This window comes from Ambystoma mexicanum, chromosome 3q (genome assembly GCF_040938575.1).
Source record: "Ambystoma mexicanum isolate Mex_15411 chromosome 3q, UKY_AmexF1_1, whole genome shotgun sequence".
NCBI lineage: Eukaryota > Metazoa > Chordata > Amphibia > Caudata > Ambystomatidae > Ambystoma > Ambystoma mexicanum.
This window is the reverse complement of record NC_090926.1, coordinates 494,313,485-494,330,235: the sequence shown is the minus strand read 5'-3', so window position 1 is coordinate 494,330,235 and position 16,751 is coordinate 494,313,485. Positions and strand designations below refer to the sequence as shown.

General features: G+C 46.7%; 1 protein-coding gene across 3 annotated transcripts in view; it reads right to left on the bottom strand.

Annotated features, from left to right (window-relative positions):
- Window positions 1-16,751, bottom strand: part of HMMR (hyaluronan mediated motility receptor) — a 630,884-nt gene that overhangs the window by 231,502 nt on the left and 382,631 nt on the right. The gene's annotated exons all lie outside the window — the stretch shown is intronic.

Here is a 16,751-nt window from a genome sequence, read left to right as displayed (position 1 = left end):
AGAATTAAACAAATTACTGCAATTGTAATGTTTAATCAGATTGCTAGATTGCATGCTTTCATGGGATTTAGGCTTTGTCATAAATTGACAATTTAAATCAGACCAGATTATTCGAGATTTACAGAGATCAAAATCAATTTCGAATACTTTCTACAGGGCAGGGTAAACATTTCATTAATGGAATCCGTGTCAGTACTTTATAATCGGCAGGGTACCATCTAGCTTTTAAGTGGACTATATACAAGGGCAACAAAAGTGGAGTAGTTAAGCTTTACTTACTGAAAACAGGTTGGGTTTCTGAATTCTACTGGATTGCTCTTAAGAATTACTCTAAGGGCCATGTTCTGTAATCTGAAGCATGAAGCTAGGTCCTAGATGTTGAAATGCTACTGCACATGGCTCCAAAATATCAAACGTATTGGTACTGTTCTTTCTGGAGAAGAACCCTCCTTCCACACATTCATCACCTGCGATATCCATCTCAGCAGCCACCTGGACAGGTTTTAAAATGGCCACTAAGTGCAACTCTAATGTGGAATCACTGGATTTCATCACTGCTCCTTGGCCGGCCTGGAAGGTTTGTCATCCATACACAATTACCAATATTTCTCCACAACCTCGATCTGCCAACACCTCCAACAGTTGCACCCCTTTATCTTGCCACCCTCCCAGGCAACTAGAAGATCAGCAGCATGGTTACAAAAACTAGGCACTCCCAAACATTTTAATAGCACAAACAAGGACTGAATTTAGATGGTGTCATGATCTCTGCTTCCAAAAGGTCAGGGTTTTCCCAACTCCCTTGGAAGCAGATCCATAACCCAGGTTCCGAGTGCCAACCAGTCCCAATTGGGACCTTTTGGACCCAGTCCTGGCGCCAGTGGCACCAGGCTCATAAATATGCCCAGTCCCAGCGCTGGAAGCGCCAGGCTCATAATGCTTGGGTGGACTTACCTGCAGCAGACCATGCTGCTTACTTGCCTGCCAGTTGAGCCTCTGATCCTCTTCTGTTTGGAACTACTTTTCCTGTTGGGTGGGGCTGGAGCCACTCCCTAGATTTAGAACACTGGAACTCTTCTGGAAGGCAGGAACTCTTTTCTTACCAGGAACTCTTTTCTTACTTAGGCGTGGCTGTGGAAGGAGACACCTAAGCACTACAGGAGGCTATTTAAACCACACCCGGTGGATGAATCTTGCTTTGCGTTATTCTGCACCCTCTGCAGCAGGACGCTCATCGTGTCTTCTGCATCCAGTCCTGGGCCTAAGGAAAAAGGCTTACCATCCTGAATCCAGTCTTCAGCAACACCTATAAAGACAAGAAAGAACAGGTTAGCATTCCGGCATCTGAAAGGCAAAGGCTTACCATCCTGAATCCAGTCTTCAGCAACACCTATAAAGACAAGAAAGAACAGGTTAGCATTCCGGCATCGGAAAGGCAAAGGCTTACCTACTCTTCGTGCGCTCCGGAGGTCTTCATACTGCATTCCGGCATCTGAAAGACAAAAGCTTACCAACTCTTCGCACGCTCCGGAGGCCTTCGGCGCTGAATCCGCATCTGAAAGACAAAACAAGGTGCGTTTAAAGACATTGGGGAACTTTAATACTCACGTGCCATTACTCCTTTCCACATCTAATCCAGTGGGTATTCCGGCACCCTGCTGCCGCTCCGAACTCATACCTGCAAAATAAAAAGAGAGTTAGAGCGCATCGTGAAGCAGGCAACAAGCGCTTACTCGCGTGCTTCCAGGCGCTTCTATTCATCACACGGGCTCCATCTTCAACTCACTTCAGCCCGTCATCCGCCATCGCCGGAACCCTGCAAAACAAGAGACATCATTACTAAAGACTTTAAAAAGACATTTGAATGACTCGAAACTTACCGTTCGTGCAGTAAACGACGGACAGCAGCCCTCTGAAGTCAAGAGGCCTGCGCTACCTATCCAGTGAAGAAACTGGCTACAGCACCCTGCCCCGAGGCAGAATGAGAGCTCGGCATTCACTTACCTAAGGTGAGAGCGTTAACCTTTGGGGTCTACAGGAGAGGAGAAGAGGAAAGAGATAGGGACACCCCAATAACCCCAGTTCATTAACCCCATATTTTCTATCTGCAGACATCTTACTCTACACGTCAGGCATACAGTGCACAGAGGTCCAGCCCAAAGAGCCAACCGGGTGCTACACATCACCTTTGAAGATACGGTAGTCGCCCAGTCAAGACCGGCGCCTCTGCGAGAATCAGGTGAGCGTTACAGATGGGAAGGCTAGAGGTTGAGGAGGAATCATTGAAACCATCAGAAAGAACACTATTAATGTCAGTGTTCGAAGTGTACGAAAAGTAGTGGAACTATGTTCCCTGCTGGCCTGCCCCTGCTCCCCACAAACCCCCATTGCCACAACCCCTCCCACACACAATACACCCACCAAACACTTGCACCTGCTGTTTAAGGGAACGTTCAGTGCAGTGCACTGAACGTGAAGGTTTCAACTTCTTCCTACACTTCTTTTAAAACAAAACCAGTCCGGAACAGTTTTTAAAAAATAAAAGTATAGGAGCTGTACAAGGTAATTTTAAAAAGTATAGGAGCACCGCTCCCGCTCACTTCAACCACTGAGTAATGTTTTTTAATGGATAGATTCTTCCTACATATTCATCATCTTTGAAGGCTTAAAGCCATGCTATAATAGACTAGCAGTGGGAAGAAGGGGGAGGATCAAGCAAAAACAGATTCCTGCTCCCTTAAACCTCAGCTTTAGATTTTTATCCAGCCAGAGAATTCAAGTCAGTGCCTTGTGAAGGTGTGTAAGGAAGCCAATGTAATATAGCCGCTTGGCAAATCTGCTTTAAGGGCCACCACTGTGAAAGACGGAAGAGTCTTCTGCTCTCTGCACAGGAGGGCACACAGGCCATTCATCACTGTGCAAGTTGGAGGCACATTTTAACACACTACACAACCCACCTTGAGGAAGTTTACGTAGAAATGCTCTTGTGATCAGGGTCTTAAGGTGCATGTTTCATGCTTAGAGAGCCGAGTGAGCATGAAGAAATCACTAACTGTACTTAAGCAGAAGTTGTAGCAGAGCAGCCAGGCCTCTTGGGAGGGCAGGGGGGACTCTGGTGGTACTTACTTTATAACCAATGAGAGCATGTCCACACATTTTATCAGAATATATTCATGCGAGAAAATGCAAAGAAAAATCCCTACACTTGCAGGTAAATAAACTTTGCAATAAAAAGATGCCCCACTAACAACTGAAACAGTTCAAGGTGTTTTAAGTGTTAGCCTTTCCTAGAAAAGAAAATCCAGTAGCGGGTAAGCCACATGCGTTCATCTAGGCCACATTAACTCCTTCTGAAGCACCACTACATTACAACCCTTTTAAACCATAAAGGTTTATGTTTGGCTCACTCCCTAAGGCGCCCAGCCCAAAGGGTTGTTCTCAGGCATCCCATTACAGCCAGAGGGTGATAAAAGAACCCTACATTGGTTTTGGGGAGTAGGTTCGTGGCAGCTGCACTTTGGCAGTACAAGGCATTTAGGTAGCCATTAGGGCACCAATTCTTAAATCCTGCTTTTGACCGTTTTGCATTTTAGGGCTCAATTTGTTCAGGGCAACCTCAAGATTGGCCATCAAATGCCTGTTCAACGATGTAGATTCTTTGTGAGGCCCCATGGCAGCCTCCATATTGGTTCAAAGAGGTTTAGAGCTCTCCCTCCACTCTGTGTGGGAAAGAGGTGCACTAGTGTGCGATGAAGCCCTGAGCACAGTATGGGTGAGTCATCTAACCCTTCGCACCTAGTCCTGTCAAATAATTGGGGCACTTTGCAGTGACCTTAAGGCAAATGTTGCCATCACTAATGCCCCCCCAGGGCACGGCTCCCAATGTTGCTCATAACACCAACCATAACATTGCCCCCTCACCTACTGCCCCATTGGTGCTGCCCCAACAATCTATGCACCCTCACGACTATCCACAGACCACACTAAACTGCGCACTAATCAATGCCTTCTCCCTCCCAGCTCATGCCCAAGACATTCACAACCTACTCACCAAACACAATCTTGACCTCCTAGCAATCTCTGAAACCTGGCTTCATGAAGCCACAGGCCCATCCATCTCACTAGCACTCCCTCCAGGGTCCAACATTTTCAGACGAGACCGCCCCTTCACAAGGAGGGAGGTGGTAGGCCTCATAGCAAGGGAGTCCATCCCCCATCAGACAGATCGTCACTCCTGGTAAATGGAATAGCGACCTAGTTCTAAAACTGTCCACATCCCACAACTGCACTGTCAAGCTATACATAGTCTACCAGCCCCCAGGCAGACTTCCAAGAAACCCTCATCCACTTCCTATCGGACAACCTTAAGATGTCTTCAAGGCCATCCACCTAGGGGAGCTGAATCCAGGACTCAATGATCCCAAAGATCCTCAAGCCAAAACTCACTAAAGCCTTAAACACCCTAGGCTTCAGCTACAGGAAACTTCATGGCTAGAAACTTGCAGATCCGTCATTGCAATATCAGCTAAGGCAGTTCCAGAACAGGTTAGAGCAGTAGATGGGACCCAACTTACTTCAGGACTTATTACACAAACTACAGATTTGCTTGGTTTAAAAGATACCTTACCTACATTGGGAGGAAATGATGCGAGTTGATCGACGCTCCCCAGTTACAGATAATTGGAATGACTTGGTTAATCCTCCACCTACACCGTTCTCCTAGCCTAATCGGAGGATTATGAAGTCCGAGTTTTGTCTTGAGCAGTGTAGCAGGGTGAGAGGAGGTTGGTCAGTTGAAGGAGAGTTTGGGGGAAGCAATTGGCAGGGGGAGCTGTTGTGGAGCATGTGATTGGGCAATAGTGGGAGTTTTGCCTGAATGTTATTGGTATTTGGAAGAAGTTTTCTGTGAGCAGGAAGCCTGCGAGTTGCCCCCGCATCGTCCTTATGACTGCAAAATAGACCTGGAAGAAAGGGCTTCAGTTCCCTGTGGCAGAACTTAAACGTTAACTCAAAATGAGAACGAACATCTGAAGCAGTATTTACAGGAGAATTTGGCTAATGATTCATTTGTCACTCCAATTTCCTACGGCGTCCCCCTTATTTTTTGTGCCCAAGTAGGACAAGAATTTGAGAACATGTATAGATTAGAGCCCTTAACAAGATCACTGAAGAGTGGTTATCAACTTCCTTTGATTTCAGTGATGTTGGATAGGATACAAGGCACAAAGGTATTTGCAAAATTGGATCTTAGAGGGGCTTACCATTTAATAAAGATAGGAGATGCTGAGTGGAAGAGGCACACTTGTTTCGGCCTGTTTGAATATCAGGTGATGCCTTCTGGACACGCAATGCTCCCGCTGCATTTAATTTTTTAAATCAATGAAGTGCTGCGGGAATATCTTGATATTTTCGTGGTAGTCTACATAGATGGCATTCCGATTTTTTCCCTTGAGAATAGTCAACATGAGGAGCATGTTCGAAATATTTTTTTTCTCAGTTACAAGAAAATGTATTTGTAAAGCGCAAGAGTGAACTTCACGCGCCAAAGGTAGAGTTCTTGGGTTTTGCTATTTCACTGGATGGAATGGAGATGGATTAAGGCAAGATCTGAGCAGTAGTGGATTGGGCAGCTGAAAACTTCTTAATAGTAAAACGCTAACGTATGAAGCCGACCAGTAATTGAATACCCCTGCAAAAGTACGGCTCCTAGAGCTTGATCCGAGGCGTCTGCCTTCACAAAAAATTTGTTCGACATCAGAATGCAACAACATGGGTCCTGTGGTCAATTTCTCTATCAGAGAAGAAAAGGCTTCCTCTGCCTCTCCTCCCCAAACGAATCTCCATCCTTTCTTTAACCACCAAGTAATTGGTGGCACCACTTGAGAAAAATCCGGAATAAATCTTAGGTAAAAATGTGCAAATCCGATAAAGCTTTGGATCTCTTTAACAGACTGGAGTGGGCCCCATTAAAGAATGTGTCGTTTTCAAAACCAAGGTTATCGCCCTCAAGTGCATCAACCACTCAGCCCCACCCTATCTCTCCATGAGAATTAACAGACCAAGCGCCTCAAGACCCACCAGAACACCCTACTCTAACCAACTGATAGTCCCTAGAGTAAAACGAGCCAGGGCTCCTGGGGCAAGTTTCCCATACATTAAACTAGACATTGGAACTCTCGCCCACACTCTGAGCTGAACCCTCACACCCTGCCTTCCGCAAAGCTCTCAAAACGTGGCTATTTGTCCAACCACCAAACTGTTGACTTTGCCTGCAATATGATGTATTGTATGTTTCATGTAACTAAACCGCCTTCCTCCAACAGTTCCACGATGCCCACGGGCTGCCTGTGCTCTTTATAAATGTAAAACAATTTAACTAAACATGCCTGGTCCCCGCTTCGTTATCTTGCTGGTTAGTTCTGAGAAAAAGCAGGCTTGCCAACCTGAAGGGGTTTTTCCAGCAGATTACAGTTTTGAACCCTTACCTGGCGAAACTCGCTTGGTACGGTGGTTTGGTTATTGCAGTTTGGGGTTTCTGCCTCTGGAGACCCAGACCTTCTGAATTCTGCTGCCTTCCTTCATCTGCTGGGACTAGCCTTGCATGCAGGAACTGTTCACTGTGCCAGCTACCAACTGTGACAAATCGAACCTCAGGATGTCGTTAGTGCTTCCATAGGGGGAGCCCCTTCTCATGAGGCCAGGGAGGCAAGGCCGCTAACCGATGGTCACACTGGGGGAGAGGGGGGCAAACTCAACCGGAGGATCTCTGGAGGAGCGAAACCCCTTATGGGACCAGTGACAACTACTCGGAGAGAACGCGGTATGTCCACCAGACAGTGCCCCCCCGCCCCCTCATCTCATCGACCTTACCCTATCCAAACTCCAACTACCCCCTCACACTTCCATATGTCTCTGTAGGGTAGATGGCAAGCGGGTGGAGAGAGGCTCCAGGCTGAAGCCCTGCAGCGCACCAAGTGCAGGGTACGCTGCAGGGAGGACGTCTGCCATGGCAGAGCCACCGAAGAAAGTTGGAGCCCATGAGTCACGTGGATGACTGCTGGCACCCAAAAGGAGCCAAAATCCTTGAAGACTGATAAGCCTATAAGACTATGTAGGTTGCCAGAAAGGGGCAGAGAAAGCGGGTGTCAAGTTAGAAGGGGTGTGAAAAGCCCAAAATAAAGGGTTTGGGACCCCAACTACCAGAGTGAAGAGACTTGCTTGCATCAGGCCACAGACTTTTTCTGTCAAGTACAATAAGAAGATCCAACGAAGAAAACTAGTCTGGGACTCGCACCCATATGAAAAAAAAGCCTCATCCTTGATCTTAATCGCAGTACCTGGCAGGTTAGAGAACCAGGTTAGCTGTGAAACCAGAGCCTAGAGGGTCAGGGGAATGCCATAAGGAGAGGAGCAATCTCCTGGCATTGTGAGAAGCCTGGAGAGCGCCCGCAAAGCCAACAAGAAGAGGCATTCTCTTGGCAGTGCAAACAGCTAAGACAGAAACAGGGGAAGGGAGTCATTCTGTCTGGTGTGTTTATGAACATTGTGAGGAGCCAATATAAGGAAGCCATTTTCTTGATAACAGAACTGAGTTGGAACTTTAGCTACTTTAGAAATTTGATTTAACCTTTGGGAAAAGGATTGCAACCCAGGGAAGAACCAGTTTCTCCGATACATGGAACTGCCTGTTCAGAAAGGAGTCATTCTTCTGAACCAAAAGGACAGCAAACCCTTACTTTTAGTTGCAAGTCTATGGGTTGGAAACCGGTTCCATTGACGGATTCCTTATTTTTGGTTGAGGCAGGGAAAACTTAGAGTTAGGGCAAGATAGGGTTTTTTCTTCTTTTTCCATGTAAAGGTTTCTACCAACCACCATGCCACCACTGTCAGTCGTACTTCTGCAGCCTTATATCCTGCTCCCCACTGTTTAAAGTCAGGATGTTCTGCTCTACTGTAGGTCACTGCCATAGCCTAGGAGAATGTTGGGATTCCAACACCAATCCAGATGCGCTGCTTGGGACATTGGCGTGAGTATCCAACCATTATCCTAGACCTGTGAGCCTTTTACTTGGATGCCTCTTAAACCACCAAGCTGCTGGGAGCCCTCTTCATTGTTCCCTCGTCTTTTTTCACTGGACTCTTCACCACATGTTTGAAAAGGAAACATCCAAAATGATAGAGTTTATTAGACCGAAGGTGATTTGGCCGAATTCCAGCGGTTCGAATATTCTGAATGGCCAAAAAGCTCGACCAAATCACCCATGTGGTGCAAAGGCTGCAGGGGTGTCCCCGGCACCCTTGCTCACTATTTTGTGAGCGGGGGTGTCCCCCGCGGCCATCCCGAAAAAGCAAAACAAAAAAAATATATATATGGAAAGCACCCTGCAAGTGAAAGGGAATAAGCGGTTGCAGGGACACTGCGAGTCAGCGGTTGCAATGTAATTAGGAGGGGAGGGGTCAATGTTGGAAATGTTCATGGTAGAAAAGACTGAAGGTTGTTTCGGAAACAATCCGTCTTCTCCCTCAAACATTTGGTTCTCATGATTTCACCCCCGAACCGTTTGAAATTAAATATGAGAAAGTACTGTGTTCCTTTGAGGGCCATTACAGTCTGGATGCAAGCGCCTGGGTACGAGATCCTGTAAACTGTAGCCAAAAATGCTGGCTGTTCGCAGTACTGGAACGGTTTTCACCAGAACTGCCAACACAAGTACTTGCCTTTGGAACATTGGGTGGGGGAATATTAAACAGATGCTCAGGGGGCCTCCTTGGTACCCAGTGCAGATTCCTAGCCACATTTCCCATTGAGGCAATGGGACCTCCTGCTCAGATGCATCCTGCTCTGGGGCTGCTGTTTCTTCAGATTTCTTGATCGGGGTCCCCTCTGGATTGGACATCCCCACAATCTATACATGTAGGATAAAATTAAAGAAGATGACAAACTGACTATCCCATTGATTCTTAACTTTCTACATATCCAGGAATGCTCCTACACTTGACTCTGGTGGTGTTGCCTTCCCCTGGACATTTGTCCTTTCCAAAAAAGGACTTCAGAAATTCTTGAAACAAGAACTAGAATTTTAGGAATTGCCCCCGATTTGTGGTATATTTAGTCCTGCGCTCCACTGCTCACTTGGCGACTGAATCAACTGGGCTTTTACATTTTTATTTAAATGGAATGATGGTAGACAGACCTCAGGAAAATGTGTGGGGCTAATCCCCACACATTGTCCTATGTTCAACACAACAAAAGCATAGAACTGAACTCCGGGCTGGACAACGACTACAGGCACCATCCACCCCAGTCATTTAGTTGGAACGTGACAGCTGAAGAGTGTACAATGTCATCTCCAGGAAGTGGGAGCAACAACTCCCCCCCCCCCCCCCTGCCATGGTCAACCTGATTAACTGACAAAGGCTCCATGGAGTCGCCCTGCTCTTTTTTGGAGGCCCTGCATCTGGTGGCAGCGATTATCATACTAATAGGGGGTACTTCAAACAGGCCCACATTGGCCTGGCTGCAGAGGTAAACAAAGGAAGCAGGAAACCCAACAACCTTTCATATGCAACCGTCAACCTGATGCCAGCTCCCAATGGCAGTGAGCCGTTAAGTCTGGGTCAGTTTACAGTAGGCAACCCCACTAGGGGGACCCCCATAAGGTACGAGAATGTGGTTTGCAGAAGCCAGAGTATGGTCGTGCTGCAGCTTTCAAGGGAGACCTGCTGCTTTTACAGGGACTGCACAGCAGATCAATAACCAGAGAGAATCTGAACACAACAGAGGAAGATGGGCAGGTTAAGTAGCACAAGGGAGTGAGCCCAGAGCTCTCCGTTAAAAGGTTGCGCCATATTAGTTTTGGGGCACAACTTGTTACTTTTTTCATCCCTTAACCTTTCCGGTTGCAAAGTACTCTGGTTAGGACGTCGCACATACAGGAGATTGTTCGTAGTGACACCAGGATTGGCTCATTAAGGTAGCCTTAGCCTAAACCAATCACTGTGGGCCACTTGGCTTTAAAACCGGGCTGAGCCCTGCTTTTTGCAGATCTGAAGACTTCCCAAGAAGAAAGACCTACTCAACCTTGGACCCTGGCTGAAGGTACAGTCTGCCTTACATCTTCCACCAGTGAAGAAAGGACAGGATATTTAAATCGGAGAGCACAATTCCCCCCCATAAACTTCTACCAGGGAACAGAGGGAGAAACAGAACTCTGAGTACCCTCCAGCTGCTCCAGAACCTCTACCCAGTGAGCCCTGCTAGGCTATGCAGCAGGCTTCCTGGATAGGGAATGACAGCTGGTATCAGAACCTAAAACCAAGGAAAAGGCACCTGTCTGCAACACTCCACAGCTGTGGGCCATCCGTCTTAAAGGACGACACAAGCACATTGAAGAAGCAGGGGAAGTGCCTAGACGAGCATCAATCCGACATCCACCATAGACATTTTTTAGCCAGTCGAGTGCCTAGATCTGCAGACGAAGGCACCGCTGTCAAGCCGTTGTCGCTTAAAGACATACGAGATGTCTCAACCAGTGCTTCAGAACCCTCGATCAGCACAGTCAACGATTCCTAAACCCAAGCAGCCATGTAGGCCAGCCTGCAGGCTTTCAGCAAGCTTCACTCGCCGAACCATCTTGCCGCCTGGTACCTGCAGTTGACTGCCATCTCAAACCATGTCGCAGAAGTCTGCAAAGCTACGCAATGCCGACAACCCTGTCGAGCACCAAGAACACCTGCAGCACAAGGTACATTGTGGTTCTGTCCCCCTGGTCCAGCCCAGGAGGCCCCTAGAGACATTTTAAGACCCATTGCTCCACCTTTATGCTAAAGTCAAGAAACCTTAAATGGTCATTAACCATACTGATTACTCTGTCACTCTCCAGAGTGCATCCCTTTTCCTTCTTTGAAACAGTCTGTCCTTTGTATTCCTCAACAGGGTGGGTTGTATTTCGTAGTGTTAGACTGTTTGCTGTGTTAATAAAGTCGCTATTTTTGATACAACCTTGGCTGTGTTGCAGCCAATCAATGATCTATAAACTTTCGGAGATAAGCCTGCTGTTCCGTCTGTGTTACTGAAATTGGACGAGGTTTATAATTTGCTTGTTATTCCAATCTGTTTGGATCCCTTCTGGGATAATAGAGGTGTGGTGCTTGTTAGGAAAGAATTGAATTTAGGTGTAATGTTCCCTCCAGTTGTGAACCACCCTCCCCCAACTTTTTGCTGTGTCGGACCATCCTAGCCTGACTTTCCAGTGGAGCCTAGCCTTCTGCTATACTCAGCTGGGCTTTTGCTCATTTTGTTACAGGGAAACTGAAAAGCTCTTAAAACAGTCAGTACTGGGCGACTGTTTCCCTTAGTCTTTCACTTTGTTGCTATTCTTTAGCAACATAGTATCAGTGCAGTGCGCTGGGGTTCCCGTTTCATTTTTAAGGCCCTAGACACTCAGGATTTTTCAGTGAATGTACAAATGTGCCTTCGACAGAGCTGGTGGCAGAAGTTAGTTTTCATGTATTTTCTATGGGCCATACCGCATTTGGCCCAGGACAGTGCACAGTGACTAAAAGGCCATGCCACGAGGTCCACATTAGGCAGAAACCTGTGCAGTTCCCTTAGGGACCACTGCAAAAAGTTTAAGACTACAGGTGTTGGCAGTAAACCCAATTGGTAGCAGTCTGTACCACCCAGATTTACCTGGTAGCTGTGGCTGAGCAGTAAGACTTCTCTCAAGAAGAGTTAGGCAGTATATGGAGTATACACATTAGGTACAAAAATACAGTAGCACAAGCAAACCCTGACCAGAGCTTGGGTATAAAAGTATATATTTATTTAAAAACACACTTGTAAAAATACATTGGCACTAATGTCAAGCAAGTTCAAACACAGTCACTAGAAATATATACACCTCCCTGATTAATTATTCGACAAATCTTAGGAAAAGACCACCACTTATCAATACAGAGGTGAGCGCTCAACCAAGATGGCACTCCAATAATTATTTAAAAAGGGAGGGAAAAGGCAGAATTAGGAAAGCACACAATACCAACACTTTTAAAAGAATCACAGCAAGTCAAGAAAAGCAGAGTCTACTGTAGAGCAAGAAAGTTCATAGGCCAGGCCCACTCTTGGAGAGCAAGGCGGAATGTGCCCAAGATCACACAGTTGAAGTACACTTTAAAAGTCTTTGCAGATAGTTCACAAAGGAGTTGGATTAGTTCAGAAAAAATAGTTAACAGGTCCCAGGTCACCCCAGGATAGAGAGTCAAGGATTTACGGGACACCTTGAACAGTCTGTTGCAAGGGAGACCAGGCGGGACACAGTACCTGAAATGGCGAGAAAGCTCCAGCGGGGGCAGTTGTTCCTGGCAGCGGTTGCAAGTCGGTGCTTCATCCAGGGGCAGAGAAGTTCTCAACATGGAGGAACGCTGGAGGTTGTTGCACTGCCAGGGAAGAAACCAGCCGCGGAGTTTCCCGGTTAAAAATGTACTACCCTTTTATTCACGGAAGTGGTGAAGCGTGGCTATCCGGCCGCTGGGGTGCTTGGCACAGGCGATGCGACCATGAGACGCTCCAGGAAGGCGAAAAGAGGGCGAACTGGTTAACCCCACCAGTTCAAAGGAAGAAGACTCTCCAGGAAGCAGATCTTCTGTGTCATTGGGAAGTGGTGAGTCGGTTCACCAGGGCTCCACCGGTGGTGTCGTTGCAGGTCGGCTCAGCTTCTCCCTCTTCGGATTCTTTAGGTCCTGTGGCGACTTCTGAAGTTCCAGTCCCCAAAGCCCTGCTTTTATGCAGAAAACCCCCATTCATCAGTCCTAGCTGTCACTCAAACATGCTAAGTGGTGACCCGGGCAGCTCACCACTGGGCCAATCACACAAGCGTGCGACTTGAGTTGCCGAGGCAACTCAGTCCAGGGTGCCTATTCCCCCCACCCCCCACACATCCTGTAGACCCAGACAGAGTGGCACCACTTTGGAGGCTTCTGTGCAGAAGCCCGCCAAAAGTGGAACAAAGGGCTCGACTTGTGTTGGAGTTACAGAGGCGAACACAAATGCCATTTTAAAACCGAGTCCTGGCAAAAAGACCCAACTGAGGAATAAATATTAAATAACCCGGCGGTATCTAACATTGCACCAGAAAAGTGGTGCGTTTAAAATGAAATCCCATAGGAAATATTCTGGTGGAATATTTTGCGTGGTAACCACTGCCACCAGCCAGAAACTCGACGAGTGGGGACTGCACAGTGCCCCCTCGAAAAACAGACCCAGGGGCAATCTAATTACCCCTACCAGTACTTCCACAATATGATGTTTTTTACTGGTTCTGTTCTCAATTTAAGACTAGTAAAGTCAATGGTGACTTTACATGCCCTGGGAGACAGTAGTCAGTCCCAGGGTATGGAGTCTATGTTTGGGGGTCACTATGACACCCCTGTGTTACTGCACTGAGGGTGCTGTGTACCACTTACCAAAAACACATGAAGCCCTATGGAGTAAGAGACCCCATAGCCCATAAAATACATTACAAAGTCAAAGGACATTCTGAAATCATGCTTAAGAGTGGGAGAAAGTCTCACTCTTAGGAGAAAATAATAAACCCAAAAATCCAGCAAAGCTGCTGGGGGACTCACTAGGTTTGGGAAATTAGCCTATACAGAGAATTCTCCCCAACAGCCATGCAGCATTGAGGAAAGGGGACGGGATGTAAGAGTATCTAGGCTGGCCTTCTGAACCTCTGCCCACCAGGTCAGAGTTCAGAAATTCATTTTAACAGGGCTGATTGATGGTTTAGAAACCAATATTCACCACTGGTACCTCAGAGGTTGTTGCGTCACAGTGACTATTACACTGCACCAATTTTTGATACCTTAAAATGGATTTTCAGAATCAATTTGGAGGGGGGTGGCGGGACAACGATTGAGAAGTCACCGTATTATAGTGAACATGGACAAGACACTGAATTCTAGCCAAACCATTGTAGGGGACTGAGCAGTTAAGCATAGACTATAGCGAATGTGATGGTGGTGTATTGGTCCAATGAGAAAGCAGGCCAATAATTCACATTAGGCAGCAAAGTATAAAAATATATAATTTAAGCTTCATACTCTGGGGTGATTATGCTAATGAGCAACTCTTAAGACAGTTAAGGTTAGAAACACAAGTGAACAAGTCAGTGAAAATGAATTAACTCAAACAGTTACAATTCAAAGTTAGTTATGAGAGAAAAAGTATAACACTGTTACACTGCCTTTCACAATTCCTTGCCTGCTAAAAAGAATGGTTCCTAGTGTCCCAGAAGTCATACATCCCAAAGCTAACCATTTCTGAGTATTAAAACGTCTTATGTAGCAAAGTCAGTATTTGCAAACCGAACAGATTTGAAGTGTTTCAGGAATGCAAGCACAAGGCAAGTAAAGTTCTTTAGCCCAATCCCACTATCTAGGGTATGTTGGAGAAAGATTGGGCGGAGCCTTTGAAAACTCCACCAATCATAACCTGGCAAAGGAGAGGTAGGGTAAGGATTTTGTGCCTGTTCAACCCTCCTTACTCGGATTGGAGTTGGAACCAGTCCTAGGAGTGCTTAAGTTGCGGGGCCCACTTACATCAGTAACAGGTCCTGTTGCAGGGGGTCCTGGGGCAGCAGATGTAGAGGACACTTGACCAGATTAGAGCACAGACAAAAACACTGGATCCAGAGAGTGGAAGTCTAATATTGTGGCAGAGACAAAAAGAAGCTGATTCTGCAAGGCCACTCTTCATTCTGGAGAGCAGCAAGTACACAAAGAAGGTTGACACAAGCCGACAGTCTACAGCATCCCAGTTCAAGATTTAGAATGACCAGTGAAGAGGCCCAGTGGGAGATGGTCAGTCCACAGGGTGATCCCATGAAGCTTCTGAAGGCTTCAAAGGGTAGGATCATTTTACTTCTCACTGCTTCCCACCATAAGACATCCTGGACTATTTTTCCTATTGTTTTGAACCTTATCTAATTTCTGGAGGTGAGGCTTTTTTTCCACCACTTATGCCAAGCTCATCCATTTGAGGAACTGAGCAGTCACTATGGCTATCAGTGCAGTAGAACTCTGTTCATTGCGAAGTTTTGCTTTTGTTTCTGCACACATCACCATTCGTGAAGTGCGGTAGGGACACTGTCACTGTAACTTTGTTTTAGCTGCTCTTTGGTTAATTGCAGGATGTGTCCACGATGGGCTGGTGTCAGCGGACAGGTTTACACAGTGCTCTTTATTGTAGTCTTGTGCACTTCTACATTACCGCTTACTGCTATATAGAGCACCATATACTTTAAAATGGCAAGGCCACAAGATTTTTCAGCTGTCCTTTTGTCACCTTGTCTTTTGACATTACTTCCCAAGAGTGGGGCTGGATTTTCCATATATTGTAAAGCATGGGAAAGGGTTGCTTTTGCGTGTAAAGTGGTGGTGTGGGGGGGGGGGCTGGATGTTGGGGGTTGGGTCAGTCTGGACCCACTACACAACTTAAAGCATGTCTGTTGCTGGGTAGATGCGCGGCAAGAGGCTGTACAAGACTGGACAGCACCTGCTAGTTTCAATGTTGCAGAAACGTTCTATGGGTGGGCTGGCCATCTCCAGCCCAGATCCTGGATAGGAGACTCCTGCAGCCACACTTACAACATTGGAGCCAGGACCCCTTTGAAGGAGCGTAGGTCATCCAAATCTAATTTCTCAAGACTGCCAGCAGCCCTGTCTTCACTTGCCCAGCAAAGCCCTACCCGAGTGCCGATCTCAAGACCTAAATCTATGCTTCCACACGGACTGGTGGTAACAACCAGTCCAGACCTCTGTTCGAAGATCCAGCATCTGTGTGCTAGCCAGACATCCTTGTGGGCTACTTTGCTGCAAAGGTCATGAGTTTAGCCTTGGGACTGGCCATGCATGCCACCTGTGTCACATCCTGGGGGAGTCAGATGTCTTCACAGAAGTGGTGGTCCCGAAGTCAGGGCTTCTGTTTTCTCCTCTCCCCCACGCCCCCAAAACACCCCGAGTGGTCAGCTGTCCAGAATCCAATCCATCCCAGCAGGGAACTGTGAAATAGCCGGACCAAGAACCAGGCGCCTGAAGTAACCTCTGCACCAATGACCCCCCATCCACATGGGCTTCCTCCAACAGAACCAAGAAGCAAATCTAGAATGCCCAGAGATTTAAGGAACTTCTGTGGTGGTCCCCCAGTGAATTGGCGTACAGGAAGCAAAGTACATATAACTGTTTTAGTCCCCACATCGATTTGGTTTTATGTGGGGGGGGGGGTTAAAGTGCTGCTCCATCCCTCTGTTGTCTAGCACTGAACGGTGGTGTTCTCTGTGGCTGGTGTCCTTCCCTGCATCTCCCTTAAGGTGGCTACATTGGGAGTTTGTCTTAAGACTTTGCTCTCATTTTTATTGAACTTTGAAACACTACAGGTGGCCTCAAGCCAACAATGGTTTGACTGATAAAGAACTCCTAGCTTCCTGAAAAGTATTAGAGACCTGTTACTCCAAGGGCGCTGGGTACTTTCTTTTCTAGCTAGAGAACGAATTTAAGGTTAGAGCCTAAGTTCTACGGTTCTGTATGGAGTTTGCAAACTTCTTTATTTACAGCCTATTAGTTCTTACCATATTGATTACTTGCCTGGTTCCATTTCTTTTATTGCTCCTCTAGCCCCTAGGCTACTTTCTTTAGAGGAGATTTCTTTTTTTTTTTTTACTTATTGTGTGCTGACATTACAACAGAAGTAAAAA